Source organism: Triticum aestivum, chromosome 1B (assembly GCF_018294505.1).
Source record: "Triticum aestivum cultivar Chinese Spring chromosome 1B, IWGSC CS RefSeq v2.1, whole genome shotgun sequence".
In the NCBI taxonomy this organism is placed as follows: Eukaryota; Viridiplantae; Streptophyta; class Magnoliopsida; order Poales; family Poaceae; genus Triticum; species Triticum aestivum.
This window is the reverse complement of record NC_057795.1, coordinates 555,343,240-555,364,888: the sequence shown is the minus strand read 5'-3', so window position 1 is coordinate 555,364,888 and position 21,649 is coordinate 555,343,240. Positions and strand designations below refer to the sequence as shown.

Below are 21,649 nucleotides of genomic sequence, written 5' to 3'. Positions count from 1 at the left end.
CACAATGTGTTCTATGTCCAACAGGGATACTGGAGGATAGAAACCACCTTTTCTTCCTGTGCAACTTCAGTGCTCGCGTCTGGAGCTATCTACAGATTGACTGGAAAGACAGTGAGGACATGGTGGAGATTGCCTTCCATGCTAAAAAGGAGTTCAACAAACCTTTCTTTGCGGAGGTGGTTTTTACTGCCTGGTGGAACATTTGGAAGGTAAGAAATGACAGATCTTTCAGGAACATCAAGCCTTCTTTCAGAGCATGGAGATATGGATTCATTCATGATCTCACTCTGCTTTCCCATAGAATCAAACAGAAGCACAAGGAGGCCTTACTTAAATGGATTGATTTCCTTCCTCCTTGAGGGGAGTGGCTTTTGTTCTCTTTTGTATATTTGTAGATATCAGGACTAGACTACTTGTATAGCTTTCTTTTGCTTTTTTATTCCTCATATTGAGGATACCTTGTATTACCTATTTTTTTCTTTGCATTAATAAAATGTTGTGGGGTGCAAGCCCTACAGTCTTCAAGGTCAAAAAAAAACATGTAGTAGCACAAACATGGAGAACATGAATCTTCCAATTGACAAAAGGATGATTAAAATGACAAGGCATATTGGATAACAAAATACCGAGGGTGTGTTTGGGTTGGGAATATAGTGGATAAAAAAATATTGCGGCTTAATGGTATAATTAGAACACAAGATAAGAGCAGTCCTATAAATTACATTTACTAGATCAGAAGATCAAAATGAACACCTCTAATGTTCCATTCCAGACATTATTACACCACGAGATCTCCCAACTAAAAATCCATTTAAAACCCAACATCTAAATTATTCACCTCTTACTACCACTCAAGTTTAAACAAATGTAAAAAAAAATTTGTTCCTTTTGGGTCTTATTAGCATTTAAAATACCATCATGTGCAGAGTCACTTCAAGCAGTCAAGAATGATTTCTTATTCCAGACAATCATGATAAAAAATGTACTATCAACTTTCAATTCGAGCAGAGACGTGCAAATACTAGTACGACCTACAACCAAGAACAATGTCAAGACAATTATAGAGGCACTGAAAAATGGAGTTGGCCACTTACCTGTACCAACACCTGTAAACACATATTTCCTCCAGATAACTTAGCATGGAAGCCACATCTAAACAGTTGGCCCCACTCCTCATAATTCTCCCTCTGATCCCAGGTAGCTTATTCCATTCAACTACATCTACTCGAAACTCGTTTTCTCCATTACACATTAGGAAAGGTACAAAGGGCGCGCCAAAAACTCCAATTAGACCCCTGAGAACTGGGATTTGCACAAAGGAAAAAGGCACCAAAATTCCTACCTCACCTGTAGGCTCTCTGTCTCAGCTTGTCTCTAAATTCAAACAGTACCGTTGGGTGACCTCTAAAAGATATTGAGCTTGGGTCCACATTCTAGAGACAAGAAAAAGAAAGATGATTTATTTTTTTATTTTTTTACTTCTGATTTCTTGGAAAAAAACAAATCTATTATGCAAAAAGGAAAAATAAAAAGTAATAATTTTGTACTTTGTACATTATCTTAAAAAATAACAAAAGGGAAAAATATCTTGAAAACTGGCCCCTCCCCTTGCTGCGCTTCGACCAAAAACAAAAAGCTAGTTGCAAGATCGGGTCCTTGATTTGTGTTTGCGGACATGGCAAAATGGGATTGCTAGGGTGCTCGTGTGATGCACAAGGGTTGAGGTGAGCAGAGGCGAGGGAGAGGGGAGGTATCTTAACTGCTCTACAAAAACTAGTCCCCTCTCATCAATGCCCCATCCAACAACAAAACAAAAACCTACTTGCAACCATGTTGGAAAAGACATGCAGTTGTAGTCCGGGGACATGCAACTAGCCCCATCTTTTTCCTCGACGGCTCCTCCGACAAAACAAAATTCCAATTGCAACCATGTTAGAAGACATGCAGTTGCAAGACTACGACTGGATATGCAAAACTGGCCCAATGTCTCTTCCCGCTACCCACTCTGACAAAACAAAAGCCCCATTTGTAACCTTGTTGGAAAGACATGCAGTTACAATCGGGGAGCAACACTTGAAGTTGCATGACCAGAGTGAGACATGCAACTTACTCCTTCTCCTCGCATGTCCCTTCGACAAAACAAAGCCTCCTTGCATGACTAGTGTGGGACATGCAACTGGCCCCCTCTCTCTCCCCGTCGCCCCCTCCGACAAAACAAGCCCTAGTTGCGACCATGTTGGAAGACATGCAGTTGCAGTCTAGCAAGGACACTTGCAATTGCATGACTAGTGTGGGGCATGCAACTGACCCCTTCTCCTCGTTATCCCCTTCGACAAAACAAATCCCCAATTGCGATTGGCGGACATCAGTTGCAGTTACTAGTGTGGGACATGTGATTGGCCCACTCTCTCTCATCGCCGCCCCCTCAGAGAAAATCAAAGCCCTAGTTGCAACCATGTTGGAAGACATGCAGTTGCAGTCGGGGGGCGACGCTTACGGTTGCATTACTAGTGTGAGACATGCAACTGATCCTCCCTTCTTGCTGATGCCCCCTCCGATGAAACAAAGCCTAGTTGCAACCAAGTTAGAAGACATGCAGTTGCATGACTACAGTTTCACATGCAACTGGCCCCCTCTCTCTTCCCGCCGCCTCCACCGATGAAACAAAGCCACAGTTGCAAATCATGGTGGAAGGCATGCAGTTGCATGACTACAGTTGGACATGCAACTGGCCCACTCTCTCTTCCCCCCGCCCCATCCGACAAAACAAAGTCCTAGTTGCAACCATGTTGGAAGACATGCATTTGCAGTTTGGGGCAACACTTGCAGTTGCATGACTAGAGTGGGACATGCAACTGACCCCCCCTCTACCTCCCCGCTGCCCCCTCTGACAAAACAAAGCCCAAGTTGCAACCACGTTGGTAGACATGAAGTGGAAATCAAGGTGGGGTGGGGGTGACGCTTGCGGTTGCATGAGTATAGTTGGACATGCAACTGGTCCCCTTTCTCCCCTGGTCGCCCTCTCCAACAAAACAAAGCCTAGTTGCAACCGTGTTGGAAGACATGCAGTTCTATGAATGCATTTGGACATGCCAATTGGCCCCCTCCTCGTCGGCCCCTCCGACAAAACAAAGCACCAGTTGCACCCATGTTGGAAGACATGTAGTTGCATGACTAGTGTGGGCACACAACTGACCCCTCCGACAAAATAAAGACCCAGTTGCACCCATGTTGAAAGACATGCAACTGCAATCGGGGGGTGCTTGAGGTTGCGTGACTAGTGTGGGGCATGCAACTGACCCCGCCCCTCTTCCCACCGCTCCCTTCGACATATCAAAGACCCAGTTGCACCCATGCTGGAAGACATGCAGCTGCGAACCCAGGGGTGGGGGGAGGCGACGCTTGGAGTTGCATGACTACAGTTGGACATGCAACTGGCCCCTCTTCTCCCCACCGCCCCTTTGACAAAACAAATCACAGTTGCAATCATGTTGGGAGACAGGCAATTGCATGACAACGGTTGGACATGCAACTCCCCCTCCCCTTCTTGCAGATGCCCCCTCCGACAAAACAAAGCCCAGTTGCAACCATGTTGGAAAGACATGCAGTTTTAGTCAGGGGGCGACGCTAGCAATTGCATGACTAGAGTGGGATATGCAACTGACCCCCTTCTCCCCTGCGGCCCCTCTGACCAAACAAATCCCCAGTTGCAACCAAGTTAGAAGACATGCAGTTGCATGACTACACTTGGGCCTGCAACTGCCCCCCTCCTCTCTTCGAGCCGCCCACTCCGACAAAACAAAGCCTAGTTGCAACCATGGTGGAAGACATGTAGTTGCAGTCGAGGGTGACGTTTGTAGTTGCATAACTAGTGTGGGACATGCAAATGACCCACTTCTTGCTGATGGCCCCTCTGACAAAACAAAGCCCCAGTTACAACCAAGTTAGAGGACATGTAGTTACATGACAATGGTTGGACATGCAACTGCCCCCTCCTGTTGATTCCCCTTCCAACAAAACAAAGCCCTAGTTGCAACCATGTTGGAAGACATGTCGTTGCAGTCGGGGGGCAATGCTTGCAGTTGCATGACTAATGTGGGACATGCAACTGACCCCCCCCTTGTCGATGCCCCCTCTAACAAAACAAAGCCCAGTAGCAACCATGTAAGAAGACATGCAGATGCATGACTACAGTTGTACATGCAACTGACCCCTCTTCCTTCCCGCGGCCCCTCTAACAAAACAAATCCCTAATTGCAATCATGGTGGAAGGCATGCAATTGCAGCCGGGGGGGCACTTGAAGTTACATGACCAGTGTGGGACGTGCAACTGACACCCCCCACCTTCTTGTTGATGCCTGACAAAACACAGCCCCAGTTGCAACCAAGTTAGAAGACATGCAATTGCCCCCCCCCCCACCTTTTCCCCGCCGCCCTCTCCGACAACTTCTCTGGGCATCCGTACTGTCATATACAGAAAAGGACCAACTCCCAATGGCCCAGCTTGAAGTCCGCAATGAACTTCTTCCAATCATCACCACCAAGGCGAGTAGTTTGTGCCCCCTGTACACATCCACAACATACCAGTGGTTGTGCGCTTTGAAATTCATATAAGCGCCTGACAACTGAGCAAACTTGTTCCTTGTAGAGCATGGGACGATCTGAAAAAACAGAAAAATAATAAACGTAAAAAATTAAGAACAAACAGAAAAAGAAAGGAAAATTGTGGACAAGGGTATACCGGAAAGATTCCATTGCCATCACAGACATAGATGCCGAAGCTCCGACCATTGTCATTCTCGCAGTATGCGTGGCAAACTGGGGCACGCCATTCCTGTTGGTGGAGTAAGACAAGAAAAAGTATAATGTTGTGAGGGATCATACTGCCGAAAACAAACACAAAAATAGAAAAAAATGCATGCATTTCTTGAAATAAAATTGAGCTCTACTATTGACTTAATGTTGCAATAGATGCAAAACAAAAAAAGTTCACGCGCGAATGATATAACAAAGTGGAAGAAGATGCTTTCCACATAAGGATTACCTCCAAAAAAAGCATTTTGTGGTTAAAAAAAGCCCATACAAGACAATGGCATTTAAAAAGCTCACTAGGACTACATCTATGTGACGCCCCCGATTTAATCGTACACTAATCATGCATGCAAATGTGTACGATCAAGATCAGGGACTCACGGGAAGATATCACAACACAACTCTAAAACATAAATAAGTCATACAAGCATCATAATACAAGCCAGGGGCCTCGAGGGCTCGAATACAAGTGCTCAATCATAGACGAGTCAGCGGAAGCAACAATATCTGAGTACAGACATAAGTTAAACAAGTTGCCATAAGATGGCTAGCACAAACTGGGATACAGATCGAAAGAGGCGCAGGCCTCCTGCCTGGGATCCTCCTAACTACTCCTGGTCGTCGTCGTCAGCCTGCACGTAGTAGTAGGCACCTCCAATGTAGTAGTCGTCGTCGACGCTGGCTCCTGGCTCCTGGACTCCAGCATCTGGTTGCGACAACCAGAAAGAAAGGAAAGGGGAAAAAAGGGGGGAGAAAGCAACCGTGAGTACTCATCCAAAGTACTCGCAAGCAAGGAGCTACACTACAAATGCATGGGTATATGTGTAAAGAGGCCATATCAGTGGACTGAACTGCAGAATGCCAGAATAAGAGGGGGATAGCTAATCCTGTCGAAGACTACGCTTCTGGCAGCCTCCGTCTTGCAGCATGTAGAAGAGAGTAGATTGAAGTCCTCCAAGTAGCATCTCCAAGTAGCATATCCAGGTAGCATCTCCAAGCGCATCTCCAGTCGCATCGCATAGCATAATCCTACCCGGCGATCCTCTCCTCGTCGCCCTGCGGAAAAGCGATCACCGGGTTGTCTGTGGAACTTGGAAGGGTGTGTTTTATTAAGTATCCGGTTCTAGTTGTCATAAGGTCAAGGTACAACTCCAAGTCGTCCTGTTACCGAAGATCACGGCTATTCGAATAGATTAACTTCCCTGCAGGGGTGCACCACATAACCCAACACGCTCGATCCCATTTGGCCGGACACACTTTCCTGGGTCATGCCCGGCCTCGGAAGATCAACACGTCGCAGCCCCACCTAGGCAAAACAGAGAGGCCAGCACGCCGGTCTAAACCTAAGCGCACAGGGGTCTGGGCCCATCGCCCATAGCACACCTGCACGTTGCGAGGGCGGCCGGAAGCAGAACTAGCCCCCTTAATACAAGAGCAGGCTTACGTTCCAATCCGGCGCGCGCCGCTCCGTCGCTGACGTCTGAAGTGCTTCGGCTGATACCACGACGTCGGGATACCCATAACTACTCCCACGTAGATGGTTAGTGCGTATAGGCTCGTAGCCGACTCAGATCAAATACCAAGATCTCGTTAAGCGTGTTAAGTATCCGCGAACGCCGAACAGGGCCAGGCCCACCTGTCTCCTAGGTGGTCTTAACCTGCCCTGTCGCTCCGCCACAAAGTAACCGTCGGGGACCGTCGGGAACCCAGGCCCACCTCTACCGGGATGGAGCCACCTGTCCTTTCAGCCCCCAACTCCGTACAGTATCACAGGTAATGTAACAGTGTAAAGTATATAGTATATGCCCGTGATCACCTCCCGAAGTGATCACAGCCCAGTAGTATAGCATGGCAGACGGACAAGAGTGTAGGGCCACTGATGGAACACTAGCATCCTATACTAAGCATTTAGGATTGCGGGTAAGGTATCAATGACTGTAGCAGCAATGACAGGCTATGCATCAGAATAGGATTAACGGAAAGCAGTAACATGCTACACTACTCTAATGCAAGCAGTATAGAGTAGAATAGGCGATATCTGTTGATCAAAGGGGGGGCTTGCCTGGTTGCTCTGGCAAGAGAGAGGGGTCGTCAACTCCGTAGTCGAACTGGTCAGCAGCAGCGTCGGTCTCGTAGTCTACCGGAGAGAAGAGGGGGAAGAAATAATGAATACAGAGCAAACAAAGCATCACAAAATATAACAAGGCAATACGCGGTGTTCGGTGTGCCCTAACGCGGTAGTAGGTGATACCGGTGAAGGGGGAAAAACATCCGGGAAAGTATTCCCGGGGTTTCGTGTTTTCGGGCAGAGGAGCCGGAGGGGGAAAGTTGCGGGTTCGATAGGTTAGGGGTGTGTGGCGGACGAACGGACCGCATATCCGGATTCGTCTCGTCGTTCTGAGCAACTTTCATGTAGAAAGTATTTTCATCCGAATTACGGATTAAAAGATATGATTTTCTAAAGATTTAAATCATTTTCTGATTTTAATTATTTATTTAAATTCAACATTATCCAAAACAGTGTTTGCTGACGTCATCATGACGTCAGCATGACGTCAGCAGTCAACAGAGATGTTGACTGGTCAACTGACGTGTGGGTCCCACTAGTCATTGACTGTTTAGTCTAATTAGTGTGTAACTAATCTAACTACTGTTTAATTAAACTAATTAGTTAGTTAGGTTAATGTAATTATGATTAATTAACTTAATTAATTTCTTAATTAAATTATTATTATCTATTTATTTATTTTATTTATTTTATATATTATTTTTAATTCCTTTTTTTTAACAAAACGTTCTGGGGCTGGGGCCCCCATGTTAGTGGCCCCAGGGGGCCTTAACGGGTTAGCGGGCAGGAGGGCGACGGGCGCCGGGGCGAGCGCTCACCCGCACGGAGTGTGGCGAGGCGAGGCCAGTGGCCAAGGCGACCGCGGTGGCCGGCCGGCGTGGGGAGACGAAGTGCGGGGCCGGCGACGAGCGAGCTCGCGGGCGACAGAGGAGGCGCCGCCGGAGTGGGGCCGTGCGGACGGGCTGGCGTGAGGGGCGAGGCCACGGCAGCTGCAGCAGTGGGAGGCGCGGGCGCGCAGGCCGGCGAGGCCGCATCGCTGGTGAGGTGAGGCTGCGCACGCGCGGGCGGTTGCGGGGCGCGCCCCGGGCGCGTCGAGGAGAGGGCGTGCACGACCGGGCGCACCTACAGGCGCGGTGAGCGCGTCGACAGAGGCGGCGGCCAGCGGCGACTACGAGCGTTGCACAGCGATGGGAGCAGAGGAGAAGGGAGGGAACGGACGGCGGAGCTCACCGAGCCCTGTAGGTGTGCTTAAGTAGGCTCGAGGAGGAGTCGGGGAGGTCCGGCGACGAAGAGGGCGGCGGTGGTGGAGACGACGACGTCCGAGGCGAGCGCGGCGATGGCGGTTCGGCGTCGAGATGGGATCGGGGGGGGGGGGGGCTGCCCCGATCCAGATCGGGCAGGGAGGGAGATGAGGGAGCGAGGTGGAGGGCGACGGGGTCCTCAGGCGGGGGAGGGGGCACTCCGGGCGGCGTCTTGGCGGCGGCGATCGAGCCCCCGATCCAGATCAGATCGGGAGGGGGAGGGGAGAGTCGTGGGGAGTGGGGGGTGCGGTCGGGGGAGTTAGGGTTTTCCCTAGAGGGGATATGGAGGGGGGTTTGGGCCGGTCTGGTTGGATGGCCAGCTGGGCCGTCTGGCCCAGTTAGCCAGGGGGCCTCTTCTCTTTTTTTTGTAGTTTTGTTTTCTGTTTTTATTGTTTTCCTTTTTCTTTATTTTCTCTACTGTTTTAGCTCATTTTAAAAAAATATAGGCCTTATATAAAAACATGGTTTCTTCATGACAAATAGTTAGGGAATATTTTCAACACATCGAACATTTTAGTTTTGACTTTTGAAAACTTTAATAGTTTTAACTTTAATTCAAATTTAGAATTTGAATCCGTTTCGATCTAACATGGAATTATCAACAATAACCGAGGTGACGTGGCATCATTAACATGGGATTACTGTAGCCTGATTACCCGGGCGTCACAAATCTCCTCCACTACAAGAAATCTCGTCCCGAGATTTAAGAGGGGGACTAGGGGGAAAGGTCTGGTTACGAAATCCTAACGAATCTTCTCGTCTTTGGTTGCTCTTCTCGAAGAGGTCGATCCATTACATTGATGTCTTCAGTTCTCCGCTTCGGGTCATCATGATGAAGTTATCGTCCTTCCTTGGGGATCTTCATCGTACTTACGGAAAGGATAAGGGGTAGCTTCAAAAGGACAGACCTCTACAAGGTTGACTATCTGGTCGATAACACCGAGGAAGGTGGCGGAAGTTACTCTCGAATTGAATCTTAAGAAAATATCGAGAGCAAAGTAAGGAGGTACCATGAGAAGTTTCAAACGGATAGGCAAGTGTTCGATGCCTAATCAGCAGGTGAAAGGGGTTCAGGGCAACGAGAATAAGTATTGCGTCTGATACCAAAATAGATCACTTGGGACGGCGGTCCGTGAATTACATACGAGTCCACTCGCGAGGAATAACTTTGGGAACAGGGGTTGTACAGGAGAGTCAGGTTTCGATCCTGTGAAACTGTGGGTTATGGGCCCACCATGTGGATTAACAGTAGGAAGGGCGGTGACGTTTTGCACGATCATGATAGCAAGGCATGTCAGAGAGTAGCATGTCAGTTATGTCGACAACAATGTTGGTACCAAGGGCGAGGGACGAAGAGAACCATTTTCCTGCTCGTTGAAACGAGGCGGGCCAAGAGGCAAAGTTCTCATCCATCGGCGGTTACCGAAATGTCATCAACAATAGAAACAGGGTCTCACTGGCAGAGTTGTACACCGAGGTGTTTACATGAGCAGAAGAATCTTACTGTTTAGATCAGATAGATCACAAGAAAGGTTAAACAAACCAATGGAAAAGAAAATGTGATCCTCAGGTTAAACAGAACAAATGGAAAGGAAAAATGTGTTTAAACACATATTTCAGGGGTATATCCTTCCCAAGGACAAGCAGAGCATGATATCCTTGATAGGATATAAGGTAGAAAACCCTTTCAGGTAAGGGGAGAGAAATTTCATGACATTACTCACACAACGGTGTTAGGATAAATGATAAATAAAATTTAGCATCGTGCTTCAAATGTTCCTGTTGAAAATCGGAGTACCATTGACATGCTTCTAGATAGCATTGACAAGGTCTTCAGGTGAAGATCAGACTTTGGAAACACGAAGGATCCATCAGGAATAACTTGTAGAATAAGTCTTACAATTTCCTCCAGGAAGAATGGTTGTCCTTGCAAAAGAAATTATAACGATAGGTCCTCCACCCAGCGGGGGGGGGGGGTGCTAGGCATGACATCATGTTACCGGGTCACGTAGAGATCAATGTTACAACTCTTGGAGGTATGTCCCAACCATCATATCTGACCGAGATTCAGATCCGGTTGGTGTCAGGATACCTCAGACTTAGGATACCTGAGAAGAAAAGGTGCAACGCAAATTGACGAGATGACATTGTAAGATTCTCGGGGAAATGAACTGTGAAGTGATTTCCGTTATCAAGAGTCCATCATTAACCCAAGGAGAGGACAAGGAGGTGTCTGGTGAACTCAACGGCAATTCACCGAGATTCCTAAAAGATGGATGTCCACAATTAAGTGAACAAGGAGATAACATTGGTCAGATCAAATGATATAAGGAAATATGCTCGAGGAAAACATACACAATTAAACATTGGTTGAAAGGTGCGTCCGAAATATGGGTTGGGTTGCACGACCGACGTCGGAAATGGTGATTCAATAATCAATAGTCTAAGAATGAATGGCCAACCATTAACTTCAAAGCAAGAGGGTTCCTAGAAGGGCAGAATCCAAACAGCACCGCCCACTTGTTGGTACCCCGGTTGGAATCAACACGAGGACCCAAGAAAGAATGGTGATGGTGAGAAGTATCACCATACCAAGAATTCTTAAGAGGTGGTGTAATTCCCACGACATTCTTGACATAAAAGGTGGTAATATCCAAGGTAAAGAAGAACAATGCTGGGTAGCAAGGAACTCAAGGTACAACACAAAACAAGAACAAGTCTGTGTTGGAGGAAAGGTAGTAGAGTGGTCGATGATAACACTAATCATCGAGGGCAAGGATGGTATTTCTCATCATGAACTCAATTGACATCCTGGAAGAGCTCAGAATGCCGATGATGATCACGACACAATTGTTGAGAGATTTCATGAAGATGTAATCGGTCGGCGATGGCATCAAGCCAAAGGAATGATGAAGTGAAAGGTTACTGAAACCAAGGGTATGACACAAACTCGAAACAAGCTCGTAGTTCAAGGCGAAGTGTTAAGACGAGGAAGATCGACGTAAGCTTAGCTCATCGTCGAAAATTGGTGCTCCGAGAATAAGGACCAGGTAGCACGGTTAGAATCATCACGTCAATGATATAGCCAAACAGGCTAGGAATGGCGTGATCGGGTTCAAACTCGTACTTATAGAAGCTTACTGAAGAGTTGTTGAACCGTAGTGCGGACTTGGTTCAGTTATCGGTGTCTTTGAGTGTTTAATAACTCAGAGCCCGTGAAAAATTGGGATCAGTGGGAAGGTAGCACTTGATGAAGAACTCATAAGAGGTTATGCAGTTCCATGATAATCTCGAGATACCAGGGGTAACACTCAACGACAGATCAAAGTAGAGGTTGGACTGGGGTAATGCTCTGCAGAAGACAAGTACTCTAACTTGTCTGAGAAATAGAATCAAGGGAGAACAACATGGTCGGAACCACGGTTGCGTAGGATCAATTCACAGATACCAGATGATATTTATCAAGAAAATAGTTATTATTACAAGAAGTTTCCATGATAGGATCTACATCGTGTCCATGGGCATGAACACAAAGTTCAAGGTCGACTCCCACTTCTTCAATGTATAACCTTCCATTCACTTCTCGCTTTGATAAAGGCATTGGTGTTGAAAGTTTTACCTGGTGAAATACCAGATGAGTACGACTCGTGAAAACTTCCGAGTTCACACATATAAAGGAAGGCATAGGTTCAACCCGGCAGGGTATCATGGAAACATATACCACAAGCTTCAATAGTAAATACCACCAGCTCGAAAGCAGAGCATGGTTGGCAAAAGGAAAGGATACAATTTACCAAAGGCATTATGTATCGGAGAAGGAACTCACAAAGTGATTAATTATGAAGGACACTGTCAGATAATAATCCAACAGTGGATATGGCGATCCACGATGGGGCTGATATGAGTATCGATACTCAATCAGAGGAAGAAAGATTGCAAATGCATCGGTTTATAGAACAGCTGAATAGTTCAACGCTTAATTAGCAAAGTAATTATGATTTTCAAATCAAGGGATCAGGAGCAAATGCTCTGATCAAGAATGGATAAGCTGAATAGAATTAGGGATACAATCAACGACAATTGGACTGGTCGAGAACCAATTCCAGTTAAAAGAATGGCAGCTCAGCCGGAAAGGTAATTTATAAGGATCAATGATGATTGCGTGTATTCGCAAACATATTGAGTCATTAGACCCAAAATGATAATGACAAGGAATGTCAATAAGACTACGAGACTTATGGGATTAACCATAATGCGAGCAAGCAAGAATTTCAAGAGCCAAAGGCTCCAGAGGATTTTCGGAAGATCGAATAGTATTTAGACTTTTGTGAAACACATGAACAACTGGGGATGAGCGGATACTCGATAAGTGCGAGAATTATCCATAGGGGTATTCAGGTGACAAGGAACAGCAAGGCGATAAGCTCAAAGGATTATCGAGACAACGACGAGTGTTTCGAGGTATCTGGTAATAACAAGACCAACTGGGGATGAATGTAAGAATAACAACTGCAAGTAGTTATCCATAAGGGTTGACGGTGGAAGGGGAATTGCAAATGCGATGAACATAAGTTCTCGGGTTAACAACGGAGAGTATCTTCAGGGTCTTCACGTGCCGCAGACGATCATCATTAATAAGGGGCTCTCCGGGTGAAAGTGATAACGAGATCCTAATGTTGGATTTAGCAAAAATCATTTAACCCGAATAGAAGAGAAATAAGAGTCCCAGAGTATAGGTCGAGGAATAAAAGATCCTAATACCACCCAATGGCGACGTGGGCCCGTAAGGCACACAGCCAAGTTAGTAAAAGTTTTGCAATGGCTAGACTCAACTTCGGCCGAGGAGTTGGAAAGGGGATTCCTACAGGCAGTCGGCTCTGATACCAACTTGTGACGCCCCCGATTTAATCGTACACTAATCATGCATGCAAATGTGTACGATCAAGATCAGGGACTCACGGGAAGATATCACAACACAACTCTAAAACATAAATAAGTCATACAAGCATCATAATACAAGCCAGGGGCCTCGAGGGCTCGAATACAAGTGCTCGATCATAGACGAGTCAGCGGAAGCAACAATATCTGAGTACAGACATAAGTTAAACAAGTTGCCATAAGATGGCTAGCACAAACTGGGATACAGATCGAAAGAGGCGCAGGCCTCCTGCCTGGGATCCTCCTAACTACTCCTGGTCGTCGTCGTCAGCCTGCACGTAGTAGTAGGCACCTCCAATGTAGTAGTCGTCGTCGACGCTGGCTCCTAGCTCCTGGACTCCAGCATCTGGTTGCGACAACCAGAAAGAAAGGAAAGGGAAAAAAAGGGGGGAGAAAGAAACCGTGAGTACTCATCCATAGTACTCGCAAGCAAGGAGCTACACTACAAATGCATGGGTATATGTGTAAAGAGGCCATATCAGTGGACTGAACTGCAGAATGCCAGAATAAGAGGGGGATAGCTAATCCTGTCGAAGACTACGCTTCTGGCAGCCTCCGTCTTGCAGCATGTAGAAGAGAGTAGATTGAAGTCCTCCAAGTAGCATCTCCAAGTAGCATATCCAGGTAGCATCTCCAAGCGCATCTCCAGTCGCATCGCATAGCATAATCCTACCCGGCGATCCTCTCCTCGTCGCCCTGCGGAAAAGCGATCACCGGGTTGTCTGTGGAACTTGGAAGGGTGTGTTTTATTAAGTATCCGGTTCTAGTTGTCATAAGGTCAAGGTACAACTCCAAGTCGTCCTGTTACCGAAGATCACGGCTATTCGAATAGATTAACTTCCCTGCAGGGGTGCACCACATAACCCAACACGCTCGATCCCATTTGGCCGGACACACTTTCCTGGGTCATGCCCGGCCTCGGAAGATCAACACGTCGCAGCCCCACCTAGGCAAAACAGAGAGGCCAGCACGCCGGTCTAAACCTAAGCGCACAGGGGTCTGGGCCCATCGCCCATAGCACACCTGCACGTTGCGAGGGCGGCCGGAAGCAGAACTAGCCCCCTTAATACAAGAGCAGGCTTACGTTCCAATCCGGTGCGCGCCGCTCCGTCGCTGACGTCTGAAGTGCTTCGGCTGATACCACGACGTCGGGATACCCATAACTACTCCCACGTAGATGGTTAGTGCGTATAGGCTCGTAGCCGACTCAGATCAAATACCAAGATCTCGTTAAGCGTGTTAAGTATCCGCGAACGCCGAACAGGGCCAGGCCCACCTGTCTCCTAGGTGGTCTTAACCTGCCCTGTCGCTCCGCCACAAAGTAACCGTCGGGGACCGTCGGGAACCCAGGCCCACCTCTACCGGGATGGAGCCACCTGTCCTTTCAGCCCCCAACTCCGTACAGTATCACAGGTAATGTAACAGTGTAAAGTATATAGTATATGCCCGTGATCACCTCCCGAAGTGATCACAGCCCAGTAGTATAGCATGGCAGACGGACAAGAGTGTAGGGCCACTGATGGAACACTAGCATCCTATACTAAGCATTTAGGATTGCGGGTAAGGTATCAATGACTGTAGCAGCAATGACAGGCTATGCATCAGAATAGGATTAACGGAAAGCAGTAACATGCTACACTACTCTAATGCAAGCAGTATAGAGTAGAATAGGCGATATCTGTTGATCAAAGGGGGGGCTTGCCTGGTTGCTCTGGCAAGAGAGAGGGGTCGTCAACTCCGTAGTCGAACTGGTCAGCAGCAGCGTCGGTCTCGTAGTCTACCGGAGAGAAGAGGGGGAAGAAATAATGAATACAGAGCAAACAAAGCATCACAAAATATAACAAGGCAATACGCGGTGTTCGGTGTGCCCTAACGCGGTAGTAGGTGATACCGGTGAAGGGGGAAAAACATCCGGGAAAGTATTCCCGGGGTTTCGTGTTTTCGGGCAGAGGAGCCGGAGGGGGAAAGTTGCGGGTTCGATAGGTTAGGGGTGTGTGGCGGACGAACGGACCGCATATCCGGATTCGTCTCGTCGTTCTGAGCAACTTTCATGTAGAAAGTATTTTCATCCGAATTACGGATTAAAAGATATGATTTTCTAAAGATTTAAATCATTTTCTGATTTTAATTATTTATTTAAATTCAACATTATCCAAAACAGTGTTTGCTGACGTCATCATGACGTCAGCATGACGTCAGCAGTCAACAGAGATGTTGACTGGTCAACTGACGTGTGGGTCCCACTAGTCATTGACTGTTTAGTCTAATTAGTGTGTAACTAATCTAACTACTGTTTAATTAAACTAATTAGTTAGTTAGGTTAATGTAATTATGATTAATTAACTTAATTAATTTCTTAATTAAATTATTATTATCTATTTATTTATTTTATTTATTTTATATATTATTTTTAATTCCTTTTTTTTAACAAAACGTTCTGGGGCTGGGGCCCCCATGTTAGTGGCCCCAGGGGGCCTTAACGGGTTAGCGGGCAGGAGGGCGACGGGCGCCGGGGCGAGCGCTCACCCGCACGGAGTGTGGCGAGGCGAGGCCAGTGGCCAAGGCGACCGCGGTGGCCGGCCGGCGTGGGGAGACGAAGTGCGGGGCCGGCGACGAGCGAGCTCGCGGGCGACAGAGGAGGCGCCGCCGGAGTGGGGCCGTGCGGACGGGCTGGCGTGAGGGGCGAGGCCACGGCAGCTGCAGCAGTGGGAGGCGCGGGCGCGCAGGCCGGCGAGGCCGCATCGCTGGTGAGGTGAGGCTGCGCACGCGCGGGCGGTTGCGGGGCGCGCCCCGGGCGCGTCGAGGAGAGGGCGTGCACGACCGGGCGCACCTACAGGCGCGGTGAGCGCGTCGACAGAGGCGGCGGCCAGCGGCGACTACGAGCGTTGCACAGCGATGGGAGCAGAGGAGAAGGGAGGGAACGGACGGCGGAGCTCACCGAGCCCTGTAGGTGTGCTTAAGTAGGCTCGAGGAGGAGTCGGGGAGGTCCGGCGACGAAGAGGGCGGCGGTGGTGGAGACGACGACGTCCGAGGCGAGCGCGGCGATGGCGGTTCGGCGTCGAGATGGGATCGGGGGGGGGGGGCTGCCCCGATCCAGATCGGGCAGGGAGGGAGATGAGGGAGCGAGGTGGAGGGCGACGGGGTCCTCAGGCGGGGGAGGGGGCACTCCGGGCGGCGTCTTGGCGGCGGCGATCGAGCCCCCGATCCAGATCAGATCGGGAGGGGGAGGGGAGAGTCGTGGGGAGTGGGGGGTGCGGTCGGGGGAGTTAGGGTTTTCCCTAGAGGGGATATGGAGGGGGGTTTGGGCCGGTCTGGTTGGATGGCCAGCTGGGCCGTCTGGCCCAGTTAGCCAGGGGGCCTCTTCTCTTTTTTTTTGTAGTTTTGTTTTCTGTTTTTATTGTTTTCCTTTTTCTTTATTTTCTCTACTGTTTTAGCTCATTTAAAAAAAATATAGGCCTTATATAAAAACATGGTTTCTTCATGACAAATAGTTAGGGAATATTTTCAACACATCGAACATTTTAGTTTTGACTTTTGAAAACTTTAATAATTTTAACTTTAATTCAAATTTAGAATTTGAATCCGTTTCGATCTAACATGGAATTATCAACAATAACCGAGGTGACGTGGCATCATTAACATGGGATTACTGTAGCCTGATTACCCGGGCGTCACAATCTACTACTAATTAACACCTTATCCCAAGAAAAGGAAAAAGAGATGAACTACATCTACTACAAATTAACATGACCCCAAAAAAACTACTATTGCCTAACTGCATTTTTTTCCATCAACAAGAATGGAAATAATTAAAACCAAATGAGTCAGACCCGGTAGTCTAATCTCCTTGTTGAAGGAAAGAAATCGACAAAATGGAAACTATGCTTTACTAAAAAATAACGGGTACAAAAAAACATTATAAAAAGGGAATGTGCATGGAGAAATGGGGATCTGCTGCTAAGCGAGAAGAAGATAGTCAAGTATAAAGTTAGGGTTTCAGAAAACAACCTGATCCTCCCCCAACATCTTCAGTGTTGTTTCCAAACTAGACCACGCAAACAACCGCCCTTGGTGAATGCTGGTCCAAGTAGAACAAAACCATCTGACCTTTCCCCAGCTTGTTGTCTGCAACAAACTTCCTCCACCATCTCCCATACAATGCACTCTACTTGCGCTGACACTTCACAGTGTATGTAAGTTTGTTTGCCTTGAATGTCAGCCTATCTCCCGTCAGGTTGTTGAAATGAACCCTTTCATTGCATGGCACAACCTATTTGTTTTTGGGTCTTTTACATCTATGTCCCTAACTGGAACCCACTACTCATATTTGCCCTTAATTTCGAAGTGTGCTCAAATTTGCCCCTCTGCCGTTAGGTGCACTTATAGAAATGTCCTTCCGTGCTGTTTCCGTCCGGTCAAAGTGGGTTGACTGGTATCTGGCCGTTTCTTTGACAATCTTGCCCCTGTCTCCCTGTGTCTCTTACGGATGGGACCCACTCCAATTGTTTTGGTAAAAAACCTATCTCTCACACACTTCCACGTGGGTCCTGGCTAAAAACTAAAATGAAAAATAGAAAAGGACTAGTCAAACTAGATATTAGGCCCACATGCCATTGGCTTATCAGTATTGTCTCAAATAATTTTTTAATTAACAGTGGATTAGGCTTCCTTAATTAAAAACCGTGGCTTAGGCCGACGGTCGCCGGCGACGACCAATTCCCACGCCGGAGGCACACAGGGAGGCCGCAAGGAGGCCGACCGAGAGGACCAGGCGATAGCCCTCGATCTACCGCGTGCGGGGATATTGTCGTTGGACCATATGGTCGCCGGAACAAACGGCGGCGACCATTCTCGAGGCGGCTCTGGGCGGCACAAGTGGGGGAGCTTCCATGCGAGCGGGAGGGAGAGGGAAAAAGGCTGTGTGGGGGATCTTCCATCACTAGGATCACGATGGCTACGCCGCTCGGGCTAAGAGAAGGCTAGAGCGAGGACTTCGACGATGGCGGCCATGGCAGAGCTCGGAGCTCGTAGGGAAGAAAACCCGAGCTCATGGCGCTTGCTGTGGAGGAAGCCCACGTCTTCTTAGGTACATCACGATGCCCCGGGAGCAGGCGGAATCGACCGGCGTGCCTCAATGGCGTCGAATCGAAGACGGCAATCTGAGACTGAAGGCGGGGAAGATGCGTTGTAGCGCTCAATCCTTGATGTCTCTGGTCGAATTAGTAGGCTGGTAGGATGCGTTCATGTCGTAAGAGCTTCCCGGCGAATTGGCGGGGCTTGGGGTTGCCCTTGGCCACGTTCTTGACAGACGACGGCGGCAGGTCACTCTCCAGCGTGCTTGCGGGAGAGGGCTCAAGGGCGGGAGAGAGAAAGCAGGCTAGCGGCAGAAAGAGAACGAGGGCGAGAGGATGCGGCGTCAGGGAAGGACAGCGGTAGAGGCGGCGCCCGTTCGGCACTCTCACCGGAGTTGAGAGAGAGTGGCGTCGGCCCGTCGTTCGGCAGGGAGAGAGAGGTGAGAGAAAGAAAAATATTTTTTTGTCTAGCTAGGACCCACATGTAAGTGTGTGTGAGAGAGATGGGGGTGAGAGAAAGTTTTTTTCAAAAAAAAGGGAGTGGGTCCTACCGGCAAGTGACACACGAAGACAGGGGCAAAATTGTCAAAGAAACGGCCAGATACCGGTCAAACAGCTTTGACCGGACGGAAACGGCACGGATGGGCATTTCTATAAGCGCACCTAACGACAGAGGGGCAAATTTGAGCATGCTTTAAAATTAGGGACAAATATGAGTAGGTGGTTCGAGTTAGGGACAGAAATGTAGCCCTTTGTTTTTTGACCGACAAAAGCAAAAAACAAAACGTTAACTACATTTCTACATGGATCAACTAGTAAAAAATAAGTTCATTTTAAACATTAACCCATTGAATTATACATTCTACATGGAATCAGATAAATAATAAAACAGATAACTATAAAGAGTGTTATCCAATTCTCTTAACTACTTTTGGATTGAACCTGAATCCTACACTGGTTGAACATGAACATCAACTCGTGAATTCTACAAATCTACATTCTACATGGGTCAAAATGGCTAAAAAAAGAGATACACTGAACTCTTAAACATGAACGAGCCATATCAGTGTAAAAACCAGTTACTAAAAACAAAAATATCTAGCAAAAGCAACCCATGGATTGTACCAGACATGGTTTCTGGAAGTAAGCCAAGCTACAAACACTAACAAAAAGATTGTTGCTAGCAAAACACTAATAAAAACACAAAAGGAAGTTGCTGCTAGTTAAATCATGGCCATGGTTTCTGGAAGTAAGCCAAGCTACAAAACACTATTAAAATAATCCCCTGTTTTTTATACTTGAAAGATCCTTATTTTGACAGTAAGTGTCCTTTCCTCTCTAATCACACAGGAAGAGCTTAACACACTAGATGAAAAAAATTCAATGATTTCAATGTAAACAACTAGTTAGCTAGGGGCTCCCCTCTGCTTCAAAACTCATGGAGAAAAAAAAAGGACCAACCTTCAACAGTATATTCTATGATGATGAGTACACACTAAAAAAGAAACAAGGATCAGAAAATGAAAAAATACAAATAAAAAAGAAACAGAGGCTGTGGACTTACCCCCTCCCTTTTTGAACTCCTTCCAGACATACATGCTGATGCTGCTTCCCCTGCTCTCGCAGTTGCAAGGGCTCAGACAAACTCTGCAAACCATCTCCTATGCACATAAAAAAGGCGCCAAACATAAATTTGTGCTAGTGCGAGGCATACATATTCAGCTAATGATTTTAGTGAGAAACTTGCATGCTTCCAAAAAAAGGATTTCAAGATAATGATGATTTATCATTGGCGTCGACGGCTGATGAGCAAAAATATATTTACATTGGGTTGCAGAGATAAAAAGATGAATCTATCAAAAGACCATATTAAAACAAAAAATGTGTGAACACATGGAAGAAATCAACATACCACTGCTAGTGATGCATTTAGTAATCATTATCTTGATCCCAGACAAAAAAAATTGAACATGGTACTGATTCATAGGGTTTCAGCAAGAAAATTGAAAAAACATGCTACTGCTACTTATTAATAGGGGTTCAGCAAAAAATATGACAAAAACAAATAAACATGCCAACTCCTAGTGATAGATTCGGTAATAATCTCTCTTGTTTACAGAGAAAAGATTTCAAAAACATGCTACTGATTAAATGGGTTTCAGCAAAACCTAAAATAAGACAAAATAAGGGACTGAGCCACTCCTAGTGATAGGCTGAGTAATAGATATGAGAGGGGTTGGGTTCAGTACATAGTAATCCTCAAACATGCTACTGATTTCACGAAATGGATTCGGCAAAAGTCTGAAGGAAAAAATCATACAAAAAAGAGGACACACTACATGCAACTGTTTGATTAAAAAAAGGGAGCGATTCTATGCTTCAAGCTACTAATCTGGACTTTTTTTCTGCGGGGGACTACTCTGGACTTGATCCAAACAAAAAATGGAACCCAAAATCCCCTCAGATCTACTGCATCTCGCCAACAAAACAAACAAACAAGAAAAGGAGGGGGTGGCACTTACTCCATCAGTAGCACCGCCCGTCCTCTAGATTGCTGTGGAGGAGCACATCGATTTCTTCATTCCGCTGCAGATCTTCAGCTTTGACAGAGAAGAATAGAGAGAGAAGGAAGAAATGGGCTGACTTGCCGTTCCCCTCCTCTTAATTACCACGGGTCCCACTTCCTCTTCACCCTCTTTATTTACTGCATCCCCCAGCATTTTGCCCCAGCCCATAAAAAAGCGACATGCTCACACGAATCCAGGCCGGCCCCAAACATTAGACAACGCTCAACAAAAAAACAAGTAAACGGGCCGGTCACAGGATGAAACAAAGGACAAAGCGCCACGGCGCGAATCTGCAAGCAAACAACGATCGAACGGCTGGGCAATCGACTAAGACTTTTAGCAGCTCCGATTTCTTAACTAGTACTCCCTCCGTTCCAAAATAGATGACCCAACTTTGTACTAAACTTAGTATAAAGTTGAGTCATCTATTTTAGAATGGAGGGAGTACTTTCGGGCATCCAAGCAAGGTGGTGGACGCGAGCGTGGTAATCCGCCGCATGAACCATATCGTTTCCCTTATAATTAATTAATTGAAACAAAACAAGTGAGCACATTGGTCGCGTAAACACAGCAGCTGATTCGGGGGATCACGTTTAGGACCAGGGCAACGGTCCTCCCCCAGCGCACCAGTCGCCTGTTTCCACGTTCTTATCCCATCCACGCGTTTCGTCGCGGCTCGCGGACACGGTCAGCCATCAAGGGCGGCCACACACGGCATCTCCTCTCACATCACATGGCCCGTCGCGACTCCCGAGCACCCCAGAAATTTCCCGGTCCGTCGGTGCGTGCGGCCCACGTCCCAACCCCCAATCCCACCCGATCCTTTGCCGCCCGCCCACCCGATCAAACCAAACCCGGTCCGGATCCAGCCCGATCTCACCAGCTCCACCC

The 21,649-nt window shown here is 47.4% G+C and overlaps 1 long non-coding RNA gene across 2 annotated transcripts; it reads right to left on the bottom strand.

Moving 5' to 3' along the window:
* Positions 1–2,886: 2,886 nt before the first annotated feature.
* LOC123138006 (uncharacterized) lies at positions 2,887–21,101 on the bottom strand. Of its 2 annotated transcripts, XR_006468739.1 has the most exons (5): positions 20,714–21,101; positions 19,756–19,852; positions 17,128–18,941; positions 4,742–4,834; positions 2,887–4,661 (listed from the first exon to the last, which is right to left on the bottom strand). It is a non-coding gene; the product is annotated as an uncharacterized lncRNA (long non-coding RNA). The 2 variants fall into 2 exon arrangements; XR_006468740.1 differs by lacking the exon at positions 17,128–18,941 and having other exon boundaries at positions 20,714–21,079.
* Positions 21,102–21,649: the final 548 nt, after the last annotated feature.